The 19,195-nt window shown below is 37.6% G+C and overlaps 1 protein-coding gene and 1 long non-coding RNA gene across 6 annotated transcripts in view; one reads left to right on the top strand and one right to left on the bottom strand.

Moving 5' to 3' along the window:
- The window catches only part of MIPOL1 (mirror-image polydactyly 1), a 189,728-nt gene that overhangs the window by 58,125 nt on the left and 112,408 nt on the right, over positions 1-19,195 (bottom strand). The window lies entirely within an intron of this gene.
- LOC127386098 (uncharacterized) overlaps positions 7,267-19,195 on the top strand; it is a 34,631-nt gene continuing 22,702 nt past the window's right edge. For both annotated transcript variants that reach the window (XR_007889807.1, XR_007889808.1), the window contains exons 1-2: positions 7,267-7,333; positions 10,153-10,237. This is a non-coding gene — a long non-coding RNA (uncharacterized LOC127386098). The remainder of the gene's footprint in view (positions 7,334-10,152; positions 10,238-19,195) is intronic.

The raw sequence follows: 19,195 nt of genomic DNA, 5'->3' as shown, positions 1-19,195 counted from the left end.
ACACACCATGAAGATTATTACACTTTATAACAAACTTTAGTGGCAATCTCTTAGGGAAAATCAGGAAGGCAATGACCATTTTGGCTGGAGTGAATTGAAGAAGCCTTCCATGTGGTGTCTGAGATCTATCAGATTACTCTGGGGAAGCTTCAAATATCAGCACCCATGATAAACCCACTGTCCCCACAAATAGCTTTGGCCACTTACAATATCCAGTCAGTATCTGCCACAAACAGCAAGTTGTCAGCACAGGAACCAAAAGGTAGTGTTGTAATGTTGTCTCAGAAGCTTTGCAGTAACAAAGACCCTATTCAATAAAAACAATGTTCCACTCAGCCCCAAAAGTGTCCTATCCAGTTCAGGGTGGAACTGAACTGGCAGAAGAACAGAAGAAAGTTTGTGTTAGAGCCAGACATGTTTTATCTGTGCTGCAGCCAGAAACTGTGTGTGCTTTCAGGGCTCTCTGTCTGGTACATTTTCAGACTCTGCTAACAGACCCCAAAATGACCACAGCAGCCACCCCACTACTGCTAAAAAGAACCAGCCAAGAAACCATGCTCTGGCCTTGAGATCTAATGGCATGACCTGCCTTGTGCTACCATGTCAAAAGCTCTCTTCCATCCATCCTTAAAAGGAAGAGCTACTAACACCAGATTGTCAAAGGGAAATAGGCCCAGGTACATGGTATAGTTCAAAGGCATTGTCTGAGAGCAGGTTAAAACTGTGCCAGGGAGCTTTCTAACAAGAAGCAGAGATGATTGCACGTCACTGAGCCAGCATGTGCCCTGATCATAGTTTAGTTACTAGACTAAGTACAGATAATTGGTTTTGTCAGCTTGGTTAATCAGTAGTTATAGGGTGGCTACCAAGAAGATAGAGACTCCCTATTTACAAGGAGCCATATGGAAAAGACAAGGGGTAATGAGCACAAGTTGCTCCTGAGGAGATTCCGATTGGACACAAGAGGTACATTTTTCACCATGAGGACAATCAAACATTGGAATGATCTCCCAAGGGTAGATTCCCCTAAATTGGACAGATTTAAGTTTCAGCTTGACAGGGTGCTGAGTCATCTCATATAAGCTACAGTATTATCTAAAAAGGTTGGACCAGATGATCCTTGAGGTCCCTTCCAACCTGGCATTCTATGATTCGATGATTCACTTCTGACAGTTCCTTACTACTGCTTTCAGCCTGACACCAGTCCAACTAAGCCACTGCAACATTTCACAAGTCTCCTTTCCATAAGAAAATATGTACATTGAAATAATGCTTCATAAGAGAGACAGAAAAAAGCATGCAAACCAGTAACTTGAGCAAAAAAGGAGTTAACAATACACGCTCCAAAGCTTATAACTGATGCTAAATGATAATACACTCCACATTATAACTTCGTGCAGAGACAGAATGACTATTACCTCTTGACAGACAGGACTTCTGCAGAAGGCAGCAGCATCTAAATCCACTATCAGAATTAAACTACAAATCTTCCATAAAAACCATGAGTCTGTACAGGTGTATAAAAATGAATTGCCCCAATGACTTCAGCAGGACTGCTTTTGTCCATGACAGGATTTGGAACAAAACGGCAGGGAAGAGCTTGAGTTAGTATATAGTACTTCACTTGTGGTTTTCACCTTACCGAAAACTAATTATTAGCAGGTATACACAATCAAATTTTTATGGTATTTTTGTACACAAAGAAACTCAGAATCAAAATGCAGAGTTCAACATCAACTGTTATACTTAAGAATAAATAATTATTGAATAAATGTATCTGTTAGCAGGAAAATTAGGAATACGAAAGAATTCACAATTATATGCCCCATGCTGATATGTCCAGACCTTAACTACCAAGACATTCTCAAACCAACTTTGAATCTGGCAAGCCTGTTAGTACTTTTTCTCTTTTGGTATCTGAAGTTCTCAGCAGACAACACAGCAAAACAATTTGAGTCTTCTCCAGCTGTATTAATGTTGTGCCTAGCACTTTTGGGAAAAAGACAAAGCTGCATGCCTGGCCCTGAGGCTGGCTGCAGCTTCACTACCTTGAGCCACTTGTGCAACTGGGGTGACAGGGACAGTTCCACTTTCAATCTGTGCAATCCTAGATATGTAAAAGGGATCAGTAACACTGAGTTTGAATAGCGGGTGCTGATTTTGACCAGAACAGCTCTCCAGATATTGCTTTCTCCACAATCCTTCTGCAATGTTTTCCATCTGAGTAGAACTCAGACTAAGGATTTAAAATTAAAGCAAATAGAACGTATGAGAACATACATTTAAGTCTTTATAGGAACTATCTGTCTGATGGAAAAAGTACAGGAGAGGATTCAATAGAAGGCACCTTCCTATCGACTCAGCAGGGGACAGACACCTCCAAATATTGTTATGGATGTGATAGTGTTGGATGAGGTCTGTTGATGTAGGTGAGTTACCTTGACTCAAGACTCAAAAGTATGTCCTGATACTAAAGATTTCTAGTCCTTTCTGCTAAAAATCTATTTATCTATTTACTAAATTTTATATGAGGTAATAATATTTCCCCTTACTTCATATCTATTTGATTAGATTCTATTAGATCTCTGCCCTGGGCAAAAGCATTTCTTCACTTCCTACATAAGTTTTGGTGCATAGCTTAAGAACGTCTAAATTTCTGTTGCAGCTCACTCAGGCTCAACTGCATTTCAACTGGGGAAAAAAGGTAGCTGCTGGATAGTTGATAATTCTTGTAATCTTCAGAGGAAGGAAGAGGAAGGGAAGGGAATGAGAACAGTGATATATTACCCACCATCATTTTCTTCAAAATAATCACTTGCAAAATGAAACAACATAATCCACTGAAAAAATAAACATTTTTGTCAAATATCAAATGCTCCAGCAACTTTCCACAGCATAATCTAATGCAGGTGTATTTCTTTCCTCGTATTTGCGGAAGAAAAAAGAAACCATTTAAATTACCAAAGATTGTTGTGTCCAATCAAGTCCTGAAAAACCCAGACAGTAAACACTTTTCTGTCTTACTATCTTACAGTTAGAATTTTAGCCAGTGCTTTTGTTTTCATCACTTCAAAGGATGTCTTGTGCTTTTTCAGTGCAGCTATTATACATTTCTTCATTTGAACACCTGTTGAACTAAACTTGTCTTGCTAGAATATTTTAATTATGCAATCTCTATTCTGTCAATGGCAAGCACTTGGGTAGAATTTCTTATATACCTTTCAACATACCCAGCAGACAATTAAGAACTATGTGTACAGAAATATTTGCCAACTGAAATGTTAGTGAGACAAGTTTAATCAAGTGATCTTGACTAACTTTTAGCAAAGAATAAATTTTTCATGATCAGTTTACTGCTTCAAAATACCACTTTAAATGCTGTTTCTTAGAATTTTGTATTGACTCAGTCATTCACACAATCTGCAATACATGCCTGACTTGAATAATACTTCAAGAAATAGTTCCATTAATACTTGAACCCTTTCTTTTCATGGGTAACATAATGAATGCCAAATTTGTCTCCAGCTTTTAAGAAAATTTGGTTTTGCAGGGAAAATCCTGATCCGTTGAAGCCAACAGAAGTTCACTGTTGACTTCAATGGGATTAACATTTCCCTGTATTTGTACACACGCATTATCTCTATGTAGTGATGACTATTCCAATTATATGTGTGCTGTATAGAAGGATAACACACACCGTAAGTCTAATTAAGAGAAATATCTTTGTGTTTGCTGACTGATACTATAAGTATAGATACTTAATCAAGCATTGCACAGAAGCCTCTTTAATTCTGTAATGCTAAAATGGTGAGTGCAGTGCAAGGTGCCACATGGTATTTACTTTCAAACTTTTAAATGTATGAAGGTTTAATCAGATTCAGGAAAAAACATTTTCTGCGCAACATATTTTGTGAAGGATCTGAACAGCAGTAATAAAATTCTTCAAATCACCACCACTGTCAGAATGATGGCACCCTTTTTGGGAAGGGGTACAGGGCTCCTAAACTCATGCACAAGCAGGGGAACCCATTACTTTTTTTTGGAGGCTGCTGGATTGGCAGCCCCACTGCGTAGGCATACTGCTGTGGATTGTAGCTGTTGCAGGAAACTCCACAAAATGCTTTTGATCCATTTTATCTTGCAACTTAGCAAAGAAATGTTGCAATAAGAAACACCAACAAAGATCTGAAAAACTTAAGCTCTGGATTACCATATTGTGTTCTCCTGCCATTCAATGTTTCGGACAAAGGCAGTGGTGTTCAAAGTAGAGAAAGAAAGAGGAAAAAAGAAACTGGTCACAGAAAGTGCAGAGCACAGTGTAAATAATATTCCTCCACATCCCTACTCTTTCATAGATTTGTTGTTAAGAGTTGCAGCAATTAGGCTTTTGTTAATTACCAGCTGTTGAAACAGATGTGTTGACTGTCCTTATTAACCAACAGCTGGGACAGGAGAACAATTGATGCTCTCTAAAACTAACAGCCAGCTGCTTTGCAGTAATTATCTCCTATCAATAATACAGGTGACAAAGGCAGCAAAAAGGTTATGAGCTTCAATAACCAAGGTACTGTTATTGAATGTCACTGGAATTTATGGTTAATTTTATAAAATTAGTAGAAGAGAAAGTTGCTACATCTGTTTCCTATCAGCATTGTGTCAAGGTCAAGCAACACGCAAATGACAGGCAAAATACATCCAGAAAAAAAATGCCACAATTTAATTTTTTTTTTTTTTTTTTTACACTCTTACTATATTTTAAACATCTTGTTGATCTATCAGGAATGCTTTCACTTCCAGGTAACTATGACTAGAAGTCATTCATCACTCAGTTTCCCCTTTGTCTTTCCTTGTAGTCATTTTTAACATAAATGACGTTTTGGAAGTGCAGATGGTTATTCCTACCTGTTGGGAAATTTTATCATACAGTATGTAGTAAGATATGACAAATTATTAAAGGGGGTGCAATCCCTCTAAAGAGTTGGGTTCTAGTCTCAGGCATGCCATTGATTCTTATGGAAATTCACTTTGCTTCTTGGAATTCAGTTTCCCTACTGCTAAAACGGGAGAACTATGTTTATCTTGATCAATGACTTTGTGATTGATGACTGTAACATATTATTTAAATGCAAAGTAATGCTTGCATAATACATTCGTGTAACAGGAAAAAAACTCCATGCTTTTTTAGTATTGATAGATGTCAAAGGTTATAAAATGAATAGTTCTTTTAGAAGCACAGGGACAGACTTCCACAAATGGGAGCCACAAGTGTAACTGATAAAATCTAAATGAAATATATCAACGTACGTAGTCAGATGATTTGTATTTACTTTTGCTCCTGCTTTGATTTATATTTTCTCATCTCCATACCCTAATAAAGAGCTTTAAAAGAAAAGCAGAGCAGAGATTTTAAACCATTTCTATTAGCTGCTCAGTTCATCTCAAGCCAACAAAAGACATGTCTACAAGAATCTACAACTATGTCTATTCACTAATTAGTCTGCACTTAAAGACACTGCCTTACTGAAAACAAGGATTAAGCTGGTTGAATACTCTCCCTTTCACAGACCTCCCTTATGTCTCTTGTTGGGTCATCATAAGCAGCTTGTTCTCTGAGCTTTAAGAAGGGAAGCTTGACAATCAGTTCTGTGCTCATCAGTGCGCACTGGGGCAATTAACAGGAACTGCCAACATTTTAAGGGACATGTAAAGAAATCAACTAGCTAAAATGTTTCAACAGCAGGGGTAGGTAAAAATGTATCATACTGCCATGGCAGCTATGCTTTAAGAAAGGAACAATGCAGGATAAATTATTTGCTTTTTTTGAAAAAAAGCAAAACAATGTACTTCTGTGTTCCCACTTAAGATTAAAAAATAAAAAACCCCATGTCATTATAGCAAGAAAATTGACATGGATCCTTGTAAATACATCCTCACATCTATTAACAGGAATCCACAGCAGGCTATAGAAGAAACAGAGAACTTGAGCCTAATTGTCAGTTTTCTACTTTTGGAAGAGTGCTAAAAAGGATGGGAAAAGGGAAGGGAAAGGAGAAGGAATGGTTTTAAGCAACAGCTTTTAATTCTTTCCATATTTCTACAGCTGCTTCTCACTACCCTTACAGTGTTTTCAGGCCGTTGCACTGGGTTTTCCCCTGGAAGTCAGAACTTGGCTCTTTGCCTTTTGTTTGTCATCTGTGAATGAGTTGGCGGGGGGAGCTGGGGAGAGGGGGGAAAGTGGTTCAGTTTTGATCTCACTCTGCTTTGGTCTACCAATGGAAAGTTAACATTTAGACTGTGCCAACGAGGAACTAATTTGAGCAATGGACAGCATAGGGCTCCTCTGCCTCAGGAAGAGATATGAAGAAAGATTTGCATCCAATGTGGAAATATAATAACCAGATTTAGAATAGAAATTAGGAAATTCTTCAGAGCTGTTGTTCTGCATGGCAGTTCCATGGCAGAAACTACCACATAGCAAGCAGGAACTTGAAGCCTTAAAGAAGAAAGTGATGGTGAACGTTGTTTCATCTCAGCCAAGACACACTCTAGAGGTCTTTCAAATGGCACGTAATGCAACAAGGACCTCTGCAGCTTAAATGATGCAGTTGGGATGACCAGTTTAAGCTTGTCAATTTGTCACAACTAAAAATGTATCTGCAAAATTATCCACAAGCTCCTACTCTAGGAGCAGAAAAGCACCCCAGGGTGTGTACTGGTTGGCCACCGGCATGCTGTCAGAGAGCTGAAAGCCCTGGACTTTGCTCTCGTGTCTTGCAACAGTTACAGTCTGGAAATACACAGCTTTGCCAGACTCACCATCTAACTACAGCAACACTTCACAGCCAGAAAACAGACCTGAGAAGATCTGAATTAACACATGAATCAGACACATTCTGTTTACTGAGTGCCTCGTGAACCATTACTGCACCAGCACCACAGTAAATCTGTCCCAGTGAATTTAATCCAACATATTTCAATGTCTTGGTATCTAACTTGCTAAGAAAACCTACCATACATTACTGTACATAACACATAGTGCATTTCCCTTTGAATTTGTTTTCAAATAAAACACCTAGAGACAGCACAGGCCAGTTCCCTGAAAATATAAAGTTGAAGACTGCTGTCTGAAACAAAACTTGCCTGATATCTCTCAAAATCTTTGTAAATGTGACAATCAAGTACTCAAGAAAATTCACCTGGCAACAGCCTCATTGAAACAAAGTTACTGCAGCAACAAGTAACGTCACAGTGTTAATAATTGACATGGAAAGAATGAAAAGGTGAGCAAGGGATAAAGAGGACAAAGGAAAGATTTCAGTATAAACTTCTACTGGTGAGTAATCAATCAAAATTAAGATTGAAAGAGTCGGTACGAACGTTATATTGAAAACTGAAACAAGTTTGGTATCTTGGACTGCTGAATGGGGCTTGTAAAACTCCATTTTCTGCAGTCTGATTTGCAAAATTTGACAAACAAATCCCCCACTGATTTGAATCTACTTTTATTCAGTTCCCTGAAGAAACTAAAGCAAAGGCAGGAACAGTGGCTTTTCGTGTTTGCTGTATGCAGGAAAAGCACCATGCAATTCCTGGTTCTGCAGGTTAAGGCAGGAATTAGCAATGCAGTGGTAATGAGTGTTTTGTGATTTACATAATCTAACAAAAGTCCACTCCCCTTGGAGGGAGGAACTACATCCTAGAGACACTGTTTAGAAGAAGCTGTGTCGGGTGACTAAATTATCAACAGCCTCAGGCAAAATGGATTGCTATCTTAATATCCATCGCTGCTCCTGCTAGAGGTCAAAGCAGCAGCAAAAGCTTTCCAGAATACGAGTCAAAGTGAAATATTGAGAAATCAAGATTTGTTTCCTCAAATCATGTTGTTTTTTTTCTGTATTTCATAATATGACCGACTTTAGATTTTTATATTAAAACCTACAAATTGTCAGTCTCATTTCTACCAATATTGCTTTGCCCTTTGTTCAGAATCCTGGCTGTTGGCAATATGTAACTGTTTTCTACAAAAGATATTCCTTAAATTTAATTCAAGCATCAGAGTTAATAAAATTATTAACTCGCACACTAGAATAAAAAACTCCACGAGCATACTCTACAAAATTAAGGAATTCGCAAGTTCAGCCACAAATGATACTGTTTTTCGGTGAAGTTGGTAGCCAATCTCAGTTCATGATTTGTGAAGATACACTGAAGTCCCACCATTTCTCAAAGATGGAAATCCAGGTAGGCTGCCCCTCCTGAGAGGAAAGTACGTACTAAATCATGCCAGCTCTTAGGGATATAGGGATGCCAGCTCTTAGGGATAACAGCAGCTGAATGGAGATGCCATCAGTAGGCTGTGGGTTTTCAAAATACCAAATAAAATCTTCTAGCAAAGAGTTAGTGATAACTTATGAAATGTAAACAATTAAAGATGAACTATAACTGTCAAAATTATGTCATAAGATTAGTTACAGTTCACTGGACTTAATTATACAGGGCCCAGTGCTGCTCCCACTGCAGTCAATAAAAGTTATGACAGTAAGTTCAGTAGGGGCAAGGGGTTTCTTTCTGGTCTAGTCACTAACAAGTTGTCACTGCTGGCGAGATTTAATGAACTTATTTCCTACAAAGATTAATTAATTTTTCAGGCTTCAAGAAAATGATACTTCTACAGCGAAAGAAGCATTATTTAATACTCAGACTGTCTGCTGAGGCTTCCTGGTGTTAAAATACAACTTATTACAAAACTTAGATTTCTTTTTAATTTACAACACTGTGGTATTCTTAAAAATTCTGGGAACTTTATCCAGTATCTATGTGATATATAAGCTTCCAGAAAAAGTGTTACTACTTACATGAACCAGACTATAGCTGAACTGCCAGTTTCTCTGAAAATAAGCTCTTTTTTATATGTATATATATAAAAAACTATATATATAAAACTATGGTAAGGAAAAATTGCTTCCTTATATACAAATATAATCATCATTATCATAACTTAGCATTTAGGTTGAAATAATTGTTGCTACAAACACTGAAACTAACTGCTAGTATCTACAATAAAATTCACAACTCAGTAAGAAACCACAGAAAGTAAATATTGCTTGACAAATTTGATAATAAAAGTATTTGACTATTTCATCATTACTGCACAGAACCAAAATATTATTTAAACAAACAAACAAACAACTTTCCAAAGTTTGTATTAAAATAAAATAAACTAATAATTCATAATTTTTCTTACAGTGTATTTATAACATACAAATTTTGCAGTTCTTATTCCACAGGAAGAAAATAAGTAATGTTACTAAGAAAAAATGATGAAATCAAGAAAATTTACCAGTCATATCTTCTATGCCAACACACATTTTAGGAATTTAATTTTATGAAGAACAGTTTGTTAAGAAGCTGAGTAATGGCTTTATACTTAGTATTTTTACATAAAAGAAAGGGAAGGGCAATGCTAGGGAACCTGTCTCAAGGTTAGCCTAACCTCCTAAACATGTATCTTAAAAAAGTAGGTATAATTTGCAACTGATTAAGGAAGAAAATAAACATTCCCCTGGATTTCTAGGGAACACATCCTTACCCTGTTTCATAATAACCAGTGAAGGACACAAGTCAGACAACCTCTCACTTCTCAATGTGTATTCAAGCTTTTGACAAAAGCCCATTAAACACACCACATCTTGAGAAGTTCTCAGCTCATTCAAAGTGGAAGGAATCACTCTTTACCAGCCAGTGTCACCTTCCTATCACTGCTAGATAACACATTTTTACCAAGATGATCTGGGGCACAGGACTACTAAGCTCTCATCAGTGATCAACAAAGTAAATGAAGACCTTGTTCACATTCAGTGGCTCAATTCAGAAATGCATCTGAGGCTCATTTTAATATTTATTCTCAAGTACTGTGAGTAGAGGAGTAACAGCCACATTAACACTGTATATATATATGGGTGTGTAAGGCCACATACACCTAAACCTATCTGCGAGTGTACCTTTCCACACAAACTTGTGTATAATTACACACACAAACACTAGACACAAAGAAATTACGCCATTTATCTCCCCTACCTTTGGCCATCTGAAGTTTAACTGAACCAGGCACTTCCAAAGAACATTTCACCTATCTTCTGCACTTATCTTTAGGGAAGAAGAACTGTCTTGTGGTGGTGATGTCCTCCTCTTTGTATTGACTATAAATGGAGCCCTGAGAAGTGGCAGCTAAAGCTGGGTGAGTTAACCCCTTGCATGGCAGGACATTAGTAAGGTCATGAAGTCAAGGACATAGATATTAGGAAATGTCAGGTGTAAGGAGAACAGTATACATGGATTGTGATGCTACTTTTAATAGCATGATTATTTTTTTCCCAGCCTTCTTTCTAATTGTTGCATGGGGTGGACCTATACCTGGTCATGAATCACCCCTGTCCAGTAAAAGAGCCCGCTACCTGTTTTATTCCTGTTTCTCTGGCTGCAGCCATTGGAATGGGATCACAGTAAGAGCAAATATGCTTCATATTTAATGGAGATGAATGTTGCTCAAAAGTTGTGGAATATATCCATCTTTTGGTCAAGGCACCTTAGCATGAATTCCCTGAAAGTTTTCAGAGGGATTCATAGCATGTTACTTAGTTTCTGACTGTGCGAGGTAAATCCCTCATTTCTTCTAATCTGCAGAAGTACCGTGCACTCACAGCTGCAACTGAAGTCAATGGGAGACAGAACATAAATGCTATATAATGCCTCCACATCAGACCTCAGATAAATTACTGAAGGCTTCAGTGCGCTGAAAAAAAATTGAGGGGAAAATTAAAATGTAAGTGGCTATCCACTGTTATCACAAGTGAGAAAGTTTATCTTCAGCATTTTCTGCTTGTCGTCCATGACTGCATAGTAGCAGATTTCGATCCGTGAAACAGCACAACAGTGAAAGAAGAGACTGTATGAACAGGGTGGCCTACACCACACAAGCAGGAGGCTAATCTTCTCAGTTGGAAACTAGCTGAAGCAGCCAGGATATTAGATCAGCAACACAAGGGGAGGTTATTTGGAATGCAAATGAGGTACATGCTCAAATTCAGCACCCAACAAGCAAGCTGTACCAATGTGGCAAAGAATATAATCAAAAGAATCTCTTCAATTGTTTATGTATTGATCTTAGGAATCTCAGTAAGCAGCAAGAGGAAACTCTCATTGATAGGAATACATTTTATATAACCAGCACTGCTAAAACCTGGTGGACGACTGGCATGTTAAAATCTCTGATTATCAGGAAGGATAAGAGAGGCCGTAAGGGAATAGGATACCTTAAAAAACCCTTCATACCATTATTCCTTTTAGAGTGACCAGTAACACAGGCTCACAGCTCTTGAATATATAGAGGTCAAGATGTAACTTAAGACAGGTTTGCTAGTCAGCAAATTAACTAGGGAACAGCACAAGTTTTTCTCTTCAGCAGATACTTAAAATCTCTAGAAAGGAAAAGAATGATGCTATGGGGGACTTCAGTTTAGAACATGTATTCTGGTACTCTTGTGTGGACAATTAAAACTAGTATGACACACTTGCAGAAACCATATATTATTCACAAGCATGAGGTAAACAGTCTCATCGTAACACAAGAGATGTCAGTCATTGCACTGGAGATTGATAAATACTTAAAGATAAACGATAATAAAGCAAATTAATTCCATGTGGGAAAAATTATAATCTTTACATGCACAGAAACACTTGAATATATACAAATTACTTCAAATTCAGGAGAAAAAGAATAGAAAAATATGAGAGAAAACTGTGGAGTCCTTTAAGGGTGGCTATAAAAAAATATCTAACCCCATAGCCAGGTGAAAGTAGAAACTCCTTTTTCACGTAGAAAGCAAATAAAGCAAACATATGATAAAAAGTCACAAAGCTACAGAGGAAAAAAGTACAAATACATCCTACTAGGTAGAAGTTCTGAAGTGATACCAATTGATAAGAGTAGCTAAAGGCATCAAGGACAAAAACATCATTGGCACAACTACTGGTAATAAGGACTTCTCTTTATGAGAATAACAGTGAATGTGTAAGCCCATTCCAAGTTTGGAATATCTACACCATAAATTGCAATGCAAAAGAACCCCAGAAGTGTTCAGTATATAAGTTGGTATTTTATTTTTTTTTAAACAGGATTATATTGTTACAGTTTATGTAGAATTAATAAGTAGTTTTCAGTTTATTAGAAATCAAGGAGGGGTAAGATTTACATTTACAGATTCAGAAAATTTTCACTTTAGGTGTCACAGGATTGTTAGAGAATATCCCTGTTAATCAATCGTAAAATACCAAGACATTCCCAAAGACTGGAACAGCCCCAATAATTAGCAAAATAAGTGAAAACACTGGATTCAAGTAATAAATATTTTAATGAAAGAATATAATTACTCCCAGTCAACACATTTTTGTGTAAAATACATCTTGAGAAACAAATTTGATTTCCTTCTTTGACGACATTAGAAGTAGATGTTGCACAGAAATTTGTTAGGCTTTGACTTGTCAGACATGACAGACTGATAGAAGAAAATAAATATGCACCATCAAGAAAAAACTTGTTAAGTGGGTTCAGAATGGGTTGGCAGTTAAAAAAATACCAAAAGCCCATATTCCAAGAGGCAATTGTCACTAAGTAATACAAGAATCCTAGTAAGCTTGCACAGGTATCGGTACTAGGCATAGTGTCACTCAATGAGTGAGAATGCTGTACTTCAATGAGTAAGAACCAGGTAGACACAGCTTCTTGTTCATGAACAAGAAAGAAAGAAAGAAAATAATGATGACCAAACAATGTTCTGGGTTCTGGATGGCTAAGCGTATCCAAATCAAGCGTATTTTAATAAAATCAAATGCAAACCTTTCAGTGTAAGAACAGCAAACATAGGCTACACTTCCAGAAAGGACAACCATCTTCTGAAAAGCAGCCTCTGGAAAATACCTGGTATGTCAATACAAGGTGACAGTATTATACTGTGGAAAAACTGGGAAAATGCAATCTTCTGGTGTACACACAGTCAAATAGTATCTCCACAAAGCAATTAAGGTGATTTTACTTTATGTATTACACTGAGAAACAAAGATACAAAAATGCACAGGCACCTGTGTCCACATCCTAAACCAACAGGATACTAAAAACCCAGAGAAGATGCAGAAAAGAGCCGCAACAGTAATGCAAGCACTAGAGAAAAAGGCATATAGTGAAAGAGCTTATTCTGTTCAGATTATAAAATCCCTGAGGATATGCCTGCTTAGTAGAGACCTACAGAGACACACATGCTAATTCTATACAAGGTAAATCAAGTACCACGACGGGAATAGTTTTGTGTTGCTACTGATTCTCATTGTCCTTTGATAAACTGACAGTAAATACAGGATATGAAAGAAATTTTAATCTAGTCAGGTAAGGTAACTTTAATAATTGGAACAAACTATCAAAAGGAAATGCCTGGTCTCCCTATCTCTTGGTATTTTTACATCAGACCTAGATACCTTTCTAGAAAGCAAGTTTAAACAAACATAAATTTCTAGGCTCAATACAGGTGAAATAAATGATCTGTGAAATTCAGAAGACTAATTAAATTACATAAAAATGTCTTCTGGGTAGTGGCCTTAAAGGCTAGGACTTTACGAATGATAAGCATTCTAAAAGGTAGTCTTGTACATCTCCAATAGGCATGCAATACTTGTGGGTACTTTTGACCTTAATTTCTTCATGCCTTGGTTTCCCCATGAGGCATGAAGAAAACACTCCTGCAAGAATACATGAAATCACTGTTTATTAAACCACTGGTTCTTATGGCATTGAATACTACAGAAAATCCCCATGATTGCTACTCAAAATTCTGTTTTCAGGGAAAGGTTCGAAGAGTATCCATTAAACAAGGGATTGGCACACATAATGAACAAAGAAGATTAAAAAAAAAATATACTGATTGCCTGTACTTTGGATACTGTGTGGAGCAGGAATGCTGTGGAATGAAGCACACATGATCCTGTGATGATAAATGTTAATATACTGTTCAGGGAAAATGGGAGTAAATGAAGATGCTCGCTTCAGAAATGCCAGAACTGAGGTTAACGCTTGATTAACTGGCTACTTTAGTGTAGCTTTTTGCAGGTGTAGTAAATAACACTGTACAATTGTGCACAGACACAATACTCATAATTATTGTCTAAATAACTGGACTTCCTGAAAGGACAAATGTTCTGATGAATAACTGCTGAAAGCAAGACCATTTGCTTGCCCTATCATGCACTCCTTAAATCCTCTGCAATTTGTCAACTTTGAATGCAATACTTCTCCAGGGGCTACCAATGAGCTTTTCACATCTTGCTCATGTCATCCATTTTCTGCTTGATTAGTGGGGACCTGAAGTAATCTTTCTGCTTCACAGAACAACTAAAGCCAACATACACAAAAATATCAGTATCTTAGGTACAGCTCTTAGCATGGGACAAAGGTCTTTGGGGATGTTCAGGCTCTTGTTGGCCCGGTGAAGTGGCTGAGAAAGATGAAGAAGAAACAAACTACCAAGCTGAAAAAAGGAAGGATAAGTTAGGAAAACAATGAGGGAAGACAAAAGAAAACATTTTTGAGAATGGACAATAGAAGAAAGCTGTGTGATGTTGAAGGTATGGTATAAGATGGGAGAAGAGAGAAGTAATAACTTGTATGGAAACATGGAAGAGAAAAATGCAAAGCTGAATGTACTTTTCCAAGACATGTAAAAAGATGGAAGGAGTAGAACATACTATGAGAATGAAAAGAACAATTTTTTCACTTCCCATTTTCTTTTATGTGATAAAATTTCTGTGACTTTTTATATTTAGTTTTTGAACCCTTCTGCTTTGAAGTACTTGCGTAAACAGTATGTATCTAGAAAGGTTTTAATATTGAAACATAAACAAATTATTTTTCTAAAGGGAAATACCTGAAACTATTCTAACTACCTGAAAATAAGACCCACTTGTTTTTAACATTGCTAAAAATAAAAAAAAAAGTTGTTTTTTTTTTTCAAGTCAGAAATGCCACTGTACGAATCTCTGACCACAAAAGTGATGAGTTTTAAAACTATGAGAAGTGATTTGGGTGCCAGTATCTTTTCAACATCAACTTAATTCAAGTACCACCTCTTTTAATCTTCACTACTCGCCCCCAAACTGCTAGAGATCAGTTGGTCTTCATGCTATTAAAAACTAATGAAAGGCATTGACTTTAATTTGATAAGTTAAAATCCATTCAAGGCTTAATGTCATCACTTTAAATGTAGCGTAAAAAGAGCAACAGAGAGAAATGATTTAAGCTCTTCACCATGGCTGTTTTCCTCTTGATAGATTTAAAATTTGCAGTTCTGCTACTAGATGCAGTATTTTGATATATAAAAGAAAAATAAAAGCTTAAAAAAAGCTTATATTGACGTTAAAATGTTTGTAATTCCTTGGGAAAGAAGATATTTTAAAAAAACGGGTTAAAAAATCAAGTAAATTCTTCTGTACCAGCAATGCTAATGAAACCCTGTCTGATACTAATCTTCACCCTCACTATCTTACACTTTGCTCCTACCACCTTTCTCAAAATTTCAACCTCATATTCCTTCCAATGTCCTCATAAAATTAATGGCTTCTTCCTGTATCCTTTATAGCTTCCTACTAAATTACCTCCAGCTCACTCCACTTTTTTGATCCATCATTTGGACAGTAGTGACATCCTGTTGCACAGCTGTCTCTTGCTAAGCAGTAACGCCTACTGCTAAAGTTCTCTTTGGCTTTTCTCTGAAGGAGACATTAGGAATTTCATGGAAATTGACAACTAAGTAGAAAAGAGAAACTCTGTTAGGAATCCAATTATTATTCCTATGTCTGATTTGGTTGAAAGTAGCTAAAAATCAGAAAACAAAGACTGCCTAATCATATATCCCTTATTTTCTTAGGAAAACATGGCTGAAAAAACTGCTTGCTAAATGCTTAATACAAAATCCTTTGTCTTCTTTTTCCATACTGTCATAGAATCATAGGGGTTGGAAGGCACCTTGGATGATCATTGAGTCCAACCTCCCTGCTGCAGCAGGAACACCTAGGGCAGATCACACAGGAACACATCCAGACAGGTCTTGAAAGTCTCCAGAGAAGGAGACTCCACAACCTCTCTGGGCAGTCTGTTCCAGTGCTCTGTTACCCTCACAGTAAAGTAGTTTTTCCTCATGTTGAGGTAGAGCTTCTTGTATTGTAGCTTGATGTCATTTTGCCTCATCCTATTACCACTGAAGAGACTGGCCCATTCTTGATATCCACCCTTCAGATATTTATAAACTTTAATAAGGTCCCCTCTCAGTCTTCTTTTCTCAAGACTAAACAGCCCCAAGTCTCTCAGCCTTTCCTCATATGATAGATGTTCCAATGCCTTAATCATCCTTGCAGCCCTCCATTGGACTCTTTCCAGTATATCCCTGTACCTCTTGAACTGGGGAGCCCAGAACTGGACACAATACTCCAGATGTGGTTACCAGGGCAGAGTAGAGGGGGAGGAGAACCTCCCTTACTTTGCTGGTCATGTTGTTCTTAATACAGCCCAGGATACTATTGGCTCTCATCAGCTAGACCATGGCACTAAGTGACCAGTGATGTTCCCCAGGGGTCAATATTGGAACCAGTCTTACTCCACATCTTCATCACCTGATGTGGTGGTGTTAGGTAATAGGCTGGACTTGATGATCTCAGAGGTCTTTTCCAGCCTCAATAATTCTGTGATTCTGTGACTCAGCACTGTTGATCACAACCCTTTGGGCTCTATTGTTTAGCCAGTTCTCGATCCATCTTGCTCTCTACTCTTCTAACTCACACTTCCTGAGTTTATCCACAAAGGTGTTATGGGAGACAGTGAAGCACATTCTTGTGCAGTGTTCTCTTGAGAAATCATTTGCATCCAGAAGAGGCCACGAGCTAAAGATCACAGGGGGTTTCCAGTCACATTGGTACACAGGAAAAGAACAGAACAATGAAAGGTCTTCAAAAAGATGAACCTCATATTTGCAAACCAGGATGTTTTTAAATAGTTGTTTGCCATGGACTGTATGTACAACTGCTGCAAATACAGGCATAAATGCAGAACATATGTGAACCTCTCCAACTCTTTTCATTCTTACTGCAGCTTTTGTATTTGTCGCTTTTTGGCTGTATTTTCTTAAGTCGAAAGAGTTCCTACAATATTGACGCAATTCCAGTACAGGAACAGGAAAACTGCAAAGTCCAGTAAATTTATGAGGGATTTGCTCTGATGAGACCCCACTTAGAGCACTGTGTCCAGTGCTGGGGCCCCCAACATAAGAAGGACATGGAGCTGTTGGAGTGAGTCCAGAGGAGGGCCATGGAGATGATCCATGGGCTGGAGCACCTGTCCTGTGAAGACAGGCTGAGAGAGTTGGGGCGGTTCAGCCTGGAAAAGAGAAGGCTCTGGGGAGATCTTTATAGCAGCCTTCCAGTACTTGAAGGAGCCCTACAGGAAAGATGGGAAAGGACTTTTTAGAAGGGCTTGTAGTGATAGGACGATGGGTAATGTTTTTAAACTGGAAGAGGGGAGATTTAGGTTAGACATTAGGAAAAAAATATTTACTGTGAGGGTGGCGAGACACTGGAACAGGTTGTCCAGAGGAGTTGTGCATGCACTCTCCCTTCCAAAAACCTTCTCACTACAAATGGCCACACAAGCTCTTCTTGACAGTCTATGTCAAGTCCCTGTTTACCTCTTTCTTATCAAGATCTCAGTGTTGTCTTCAGAAAAAGTTACATTCACAAAGCTGCTTCTTCCCCTTTCATATACTGTCATTATCCAGACTGCTTATAAAACACATATACACCTTGTAATTTAATAAATGTGACAACTTCCCAATCTTTTAAACATACTTTATTACCTAACTACCTATTACCAGCACCCTGGAATAAATTCTGTGAACTCTTTAGATTTCTTGTGCCCCACATTTCTTAGCTGACATACTGGCTTACATCCATTACCAATATGAAAGAGTAGTACTACCTGCATTTCAGCGATCTTACTGTGCATATACTCAGGTGAGGATTTAGCTCACAAGCTTTTCTCTATGTCCAAAGCTGGTTCAGATGAATATCCTCCAGATTTTCTAGTTGAATCACTGAAAAAGGGGGTTGTCAGTGGATAAAACATCTTATGTTCTGCAGAAGGCAGTTTTGTCAGCCCAGCCACCCATACCACTTTTCTTACCCCCTGGGAAAGCCATGGAGAGGTGGCTGCTCTGCTGCAATTTCTCTGGTACAATTTCTCATTTTTAAAGCGGTGCCTGATCTGGTGGGGATTGGCATGTTCCCAGTTTGCTCTGTCAAGTCACCATGTTAGGCCAACAGTATTAAAGTAACTGTGCTCCAGTTAGGCTACTTACCTTGGCTAAGGGGTTTCATGCTGTTTATCCCCATACACTGATCTTGAATCTACTAAGCTCACAATCCTAAAAATAAATCAGTCTAAGGGAGAAATCACCTGTGCTCCTGACCTGTAGTGAGGTCCTGAACTATAAAGAAAAACATAATTATGAAGAAGACATATTTTTATAAACAGGAATGCCAGGCACTAGAGTAGAATATAGAAGAGATATTGCATGGATTACAAAATACTAGAGAAAGCAGCAGATGAGGTTCTCTTAAAAAGCAAAAAAAGCTTGTAAAATGTGAATGAATTTTAGAGATAATAAATTTGGAGCAACAGAAAAAATATGCCTCTTATCAGACGAGTATCTTAAATACTGACCCACTAATAATTTTAAAACTTCTAAGTAAGCACTGAAAACACCCAACTTAACTCTGTAACCCACTGCAGGACAAAGTATTTATGTGATCAATTGCAAGCTAGCACACTACAAAAAGTTTATATGCATAAAATACTAGGATTTTATAAAGCAAAACTATACTCAGAAATGAGTTCCAAGATGAGCTTCCTTTTTTCAGAGAGGGTTGCAGAGGGAGGACTGTGCCTGTCTTTTTTAATGATTATTTTTTTTATGACTTTGCAACAGCAATGTCAATTTTTGTTAATATTATTTATGACTAAAAATCTTCACAAACCAAGAATAAGTTGATTTTATTTTTTCCTAGGAAATAAAATAGCAAAGATGAACATTTAGCTTAATAGATA

The sequence above is a fragment of the Apus apus genome, chromosome 5 (assembly GCF_020740795.1).
Source record: "Apus apus isolate bApuApu2 chromosome 5, bApuApu2.pri.cur, whole genome shotgun sequence".
NCBI classification, from domain to species: domain Eukaryota; kingdom Metazoa; phylum Chordata; class Aves; order Apodiformes; family Apodidae; genus Apus; species Apus apus.
The sequence above is the reverse complement of the archived record's forward strand: the minus strand, read 5'-3'. Positions and strand labels throughout refer to the sequence as shown.